The sequence below is a fragment of the Vicia villosa genome, unplaced genomic scaffold (genome assembly GCF_029867415.1).
Source record: "Vicia villosa cultivar HV-30 ecotype Madison, WI unplaced genomic scaffold, Vvil1.0 ctg.000256F_1_1, whole genome shotgun sequence".
NCBI classification, from domain to species: domain Eukaryota; kingdom Viridiplantae; phylum Streptophyta; class Magnoliopsida; order Fabales; family Fabaceae; genus Vicia; species Vicia villosa.
The window spans coordinates 882,611-889,102 of NW_026705109.1; positions in this window are offsets into that span (position 1 = coordinate 882,611).

Consider the following 6,492-nt stretch of genomic DNA (forward strand, 5'->3'; position numbering starts at 1 on the left):
ACATATTTGATTTAGATCTAAATTAGATAGATTTGATTTAGGTCTAAATAGATTAGATTTGATTTAGTTTCAAAATAGATATTTTGGGCTTTTATAGTTTTGGGCTTTTGGCTTAGAGAGAAAGCTAACCTAAATCTATAAATAGAGGGAGTAACCCATATTTTTTGTAATCAAGTCAATTGAGTTGTATTCACAGAATTTGTAGTTGCAAGTGAATAATAAAATTTTCCACAGTTTGTGGGCAGAGAGAAACTCTGCAGAAACCCTAATTTTTTCTTTCTTTAAATTTCCTTTTTTATTTTCATCATTATTATGTGAGTGATAACAATCTTGTTCATTAAGATTGATAGAAATTCATCATAGATATTGGTGGATTTCAAACAATACTTACTTAGTAGTAACCATATGTTGAAAAATTAATTACACTTCTAATACCTTTCGTAATTCATGATTTCTTAAGTTCCTCATTCCCATAAGTTCTTTGAGACCTTCAAATCTTTTCTTCTTCAAGGGTTTTGTTAGAATGTTAGCCACCTGCAAATGTGAACTATTTCCTCACTCACTCACATTTGCATTATTATTCTAACACTCTTTATCTATATCTCTTCAAATGACTGAAAATATCCATAATATCATCATTCATGATCTGAAAAAATTAAAGTAAAATAATTAAAATAAGATATAAAAATACTTGTTTCTTGTTCTATTCTTACAAAATATTATTTCTTACATAAGTACTGATAAAAGTTGTTAATCAGGGAGTGTTCTTAATAACTTTAATCAAATACCTAGGTGAACAAGATACACATATTGAAACTTAAATGAATTAAATTGCTTTCATAGGCTAAATAGTCATTATAATTATTTCAACACTACATGCCACTAGATAACTAGAAAATCCCCTGTTGCGTGGGGGCAAACCTGCAGCCCTAAGAAGAAAGGAGGTTTAAACATCATTGACTTGACCTTATGGGTGAAAGTTGACATTTTAAGAATGCACTGGAACCTGTGTGGGGAATCTGACAGTTTATGGATTAAGTGGATCCACTACTACTACTACGTGAAACAGCATGACATCATGATTGTTCCCATAAAATCCTCTTGCTCCTGGATTCTTAGAACTATATTGAAGCAAAGGCAACATGTGGATCAGCTTCCCAGCTGGAATGACATGAGGCAGAAAAAAGTATTTAAGGAAAATCGTGTCTATCAGGAGCTGAAACCGGACCAACTTGATATGGAGTGGAAGAGTGTGTTCTTCAAAAACTTAGCCAGGCCAAAAGCTAAATTCATTCTTTGGGTTGCTTGCCGCAACAAACTCGCTACAAAAGAGAGGTTAAACAGGTTTGTTCTCATCAACAATAGCAACTGTTGCTTTTGTCGTGCTCAACTTTTTTTAACATAGGTTCAATATAGGATTAAGTCTTTGGTTTGGCGGCGGTCTTTCATTAGTAATATTACATATCCCAATTGTAATTTCTACGAGTTCTGTAAGGATCCAATTTTATTCCTATCGTAGTTCAATTAGTTTGTAATCTTACTCTTTTGTATTCGATTTCGAGAATCTTTAGTTCTCTTCAATATATTTTTTGTTTATTAAACAAAAAACAACATCAACTGTTAAATAGGCTCAATATAAAACTATATTTTTTTTAACATCATGTAATTTGGAACAACTTGTGAAATCTTCATTTCTGTAGCAATATGAGATTTTAGTTATACACCTGAGTAATTGTAAATGATTTAGCTTGGTAGAAGAATATGCTTTAACAAAAAAAAAACATATACTCCAAGAGCACAAGTTAATAAGCTATATATAAAAATATTTTCTTAGAACATGTGCATTTAATATCTTGAAATTTTAAATATGATTTTATTATATTTAATTTTTTTAACTATAGTATCCTTAACATGTGCCCTTAGGGCACATGTTAACATGACCCACAAAACAAATTCTTCATTAAGGGAAGGAGAATGTTTTCATACAACGAAACCACCACCAAGAAAAGAGAATGAGCCAGGTTGAAACTAAACCCATTACAAAATAAAAGTGTTATTAATATAAATTATTAAATAATTTAAATGCAGCATCTCTATATTAGTTATAATTTCTTCAAAAACATTATAAAAAAACTTTAGTTTTTTTAATATAAAAGCATTACATATGTATAATTATTTTATTTTGACTTATTTATCATATGAAATTAGTAATAATTTTATATTATTGATAAATTAAAATTAAAAAGTTAATAATATTTTAATATCTTGACAAAAAAACATTTTCATTAGTTTCTCTTTCAATTTTTTGTTTTTTCTAATTTTCATTTTCTATTTCTTTCATGGTATGAATAGAAACTTTTTATTTTAAGGCGGTTTCTTCTTCTTTTCTGACTTTAATTCTTAATTCTAAAAATATTTTGAGCTTAGATGATTATAGACTTATATTCTTGGTGGGATGTATGTATAAAGTGGTATCTAAGCTTTTGGCGGGAAGATTAAAAGGTGTGCTCAATTCTACTATCTCCATGTGTCAAAGTGCTTTTGTGCCCGGTAGACAATTGTTGGATGGTGTTCTTGTGGCAAATGAGGTGGTGGATTTTGCTAGAAAAGAAGGTAAAAATTGTGCTCTTTTTAAAGTGGATTTCGAGAAGGCTTATGATAAGGTTAGTTGGAGTTTCTTACGATACATGTTTAAAAGAATAGGGTTTGGGGATAAATGGATGAAGTGGATGGCATTATTGGTTTTTAATAGTAGTATGTCGGTGCTTGTTAATGGGAGTCTGTTAGCTGAAGATTTCGTTTTATGTTGATTATCCTTCGAAGGAGTTGAGAATCGAAGGAAAGATGGTTACTGATGGCCATCCCTTAAAAAGTAAAAAAATGGCTACTGATGGTCATGCTTCGAAAAATAAAGACTTCTAAGTTCGATGAAGATAAGTGAACGCTGAAAGATTAATGAAAGCATATGTCTTCGGGACTTAGACAAAATTCATAGAATATGTATTCAAGTATTACTACTTAGCGTGTTTTTTAGTAGTGTTTGTTTAATACACTGCCACGCGTCGAAGATGGACTCAGGCGGGAAGATTTGAAATTCGAAGACGGTTTCGTAACCGTTCAACAACAGATGGCTTCGCTGGAAGTTCTGATGAGAAACGTGGCAGCAGATTAGTATAGGACCGTTAAGGTCGAAACTAGTATAAATAGGAGTCTTAGTGTTAGGATTCTGTGTGTTCATTTTGTACAAATCACTCACATATTTACTCAAGTATCAAGCGTTAAGAGAAAGAGTTCGCTGAGAAAATGTACGTATGACACCACCATTTTAATACATGTGTATTATCTTTTTATTTTTATCTTTCAGAATTACTGCATTTCGTTTACTTCTTGCCATTTGCGTTTCTGCATCTTTACTTTAACGTCATTTACTTTCGAATTACTTTCATGCTATTTACTTTCAAAGTCTTTTATATTTCTGCAGTTTAAGATTCTTTACGTTTCAATTGTCCTTTTACTTTTTTATGTCATGTCACTTCGATGAAGTCACATTTATATGTTACAAAGTGATTGTCAAGAGTATTTGTTCTGTTAATCGAACAACGCTTATTGAAGAAGACAAATAATGAATATGGTTCGAACAAACATTGATAACAATCTTCTTGACTATGTGTCCTAGGATCAATCTAGTCGATCCTGCAAGTAACCAAATCATATTTATTATAGTTTGGAAGACTAGCGGTTGTTTACCGGAAATCACCGTAAACAAATTGGCACACCCGGTGGGACAGTGTCAAGCAGATTGTTTTAATCAATTGCTTTATTTTTGTCTAGACAATATCAAGATCTTGTATGAACCTTAGGAACGGTAAATTAAGGAACAGTGCACAACCGATTCCCAAACGAAGGTACAACAGGAAAATGGTCGTTACGGCCAGTGCAGGGGGTAATCAAGATCCCCCACAAGGTTCAGGATCAGGAGCGGCAAATTCGACTTCTACTCAAGAAACACGAGATGCAACGGGTCCAAATGGATCGAGACCCGCAGATAATTCCCAGACTATGCCTGAAAATAATACAGCACCCTCAGGGACTGTTCCAGTTTCATTTTCGACAACCGCACCCTCATCCACAAGCGCAGAGGACGTATTGTTTGCCTCGACAAATGCTGCAAACAATTTATTTGGTCAAGGCACGAACTCCGCTTTCGAATAGAGACCAAATAATCCATACGGAATGCCATACCCACATGGAACAGGCGTACGAGGGGCAGGACATATATATGCCCCAACTAACAATGCGACATTTTCACCAAATGTTAGTTCAGTGGGTCGAAGTGCACATAACACTGGTTTCTCTACCCAGATGCCTCACTTTACCACAAATAACCAAGCAGCATTTCGACAAGAAATGGATGCAAGCAACCATGATATGGTAGGGGTTTTGGCCAGAGAATTGACTTCAGTTTTAAGCCCACTAATGGCAAATGTTACTACTACGAATAGAGAAAACATGGAGACTTTCCAAAAGATATCATCTCAGATGAATCGAATGGCAGAATTCATGGGAGTAACGCCACCTAAAAGGAAAGACAAACAGCCTTCGAATCAAGAAGAGAGGCCCATTTTAGAACGTGTACAAGACATAGTTCCATCATCTAGGACGGCTACTAGGGATGTAGGCCCCTCACGAAGAACAGAGGTGTTCGAAGGGACTCCAATAATTAACTTAGAAGCTTCAAATCAAAGAACTGTCCCCGTCCGACAAGAAACGGAGGAGGAGCAACCCAGATTAAGGATTGTGGGTAGGAACGAACACCCAGATGAGATTGTTCAAAGAGTCAGAAGAGAAAATCTGGCTACAGAAAATAACTTAACTGCCATGATAGAAAGGGTTATGGCCAACAATGGCCTTAGTACTGGGCTTAGACATCCAAACTATACATCCCCTATATCAGATTATATTATGCAAACAGAATTTCCTAGGGGCACCAAGGTACCCAAATTTACAAAATTTTCAGGCGAAACGAACGAGTCAACGGTGGAACATATTGCTAGATATTTGACGGAAGCAGGAGACTTAGCGGGAAACGAGGATTTAAGGATCAAATATTTCCCTAGTTCACTGACAAAAAATGCCTTCATTTGGTTTACTACTTTGCCACCAAATTCGATAGATGCATGGGCATACTTGGAAAGACTTTTCCATGAGCAATTCTACATGGGCCAAACTAAGATAAGTTTGAAAGAATTGGCCAGTGTTAAAAGAAAATTCACAGAAACAATTGATGATTATTTAAATAGGTTCCGTCTGTTGAAATCAAGGTGTTTTACAACAGTCCCAGAGCATGAACTTGTTGAAATGGCTGCAGGTGGTCTAGATTATTCAATAAGAAAGAAACTAGATACCCAATACCTTGGGGACATGGCCCAATTAGCAGATAGGGTTCGACAAGTCGAACGTGTAACACCCTTCTAAAACCCTGCGGAAAATAGAATAATAATCAGAGTAAACATGAAATACAAGGATGTCACAACTTCTTTAACAGAAAAATACCATAGTCATTTGTCATGCTACACGAGGAACCACTTAACATAATTACAATTCATGTTCAACACAGCGGACAATAATCCATAACATTGCATATTCATTATCCATGCAAGTTATTCTAAAACAATCATAAAACAACAAGACCGACATAATAATTCGTCTCTAAACTATCGTTCCCCAGTGTTACAATCAGAGCATGACTCGACACGAACTACGGGCTAGCTTACAAGCTATCTTCACCCAATCAAGACGCCGCTACATCCTTAATCTGAAATCATCAAAGTAAGGGTGAGTTTCATTCGAATTAATAAGCATTATGCAATCATAAGCAATGAAATCTCATAGTAATTATCATCCACTCAATCATACATATAATCGGAATTATTACAACAAGCAAGCATCATCCAACAATATTGGCCATCGGCCCACAACTCATCAATTTCATCAAGGATCAAGTCATATTAACAACATCTTGTTAATACATCAACCATGTAAAAACACACCAAGGCATAACACTGGATCTCATCCAATCATGTTATAACCAATGCATATGATTCGACTGACACTATGCATGTGGTACCAAAAATTCGTGAATCATATCACAGGACTTCTCTCTTTGATACTGCCCTCTAGTCGCTCACACCCCACATGGGCACACGACTACTGCCTCATCGCTCACACCCCACATAGGCACACGATGACTTCCCGCTAATCTCCGCACAATGGGAATTAGGCTTCCAATGCAAATGATTTATGAATAATGCACACATGACACATACTTACATCTTTATACATCATCATCATTCCGATGCTTAACATCGCTTATCACCTCTTACCAATAAGGTCACAACAAGTATGTACATGTATAAGCATCATTCAATCATTCACATCCATACATCACATCATCACAATTAACATACACATCATATTAATGTTAATTGCCAC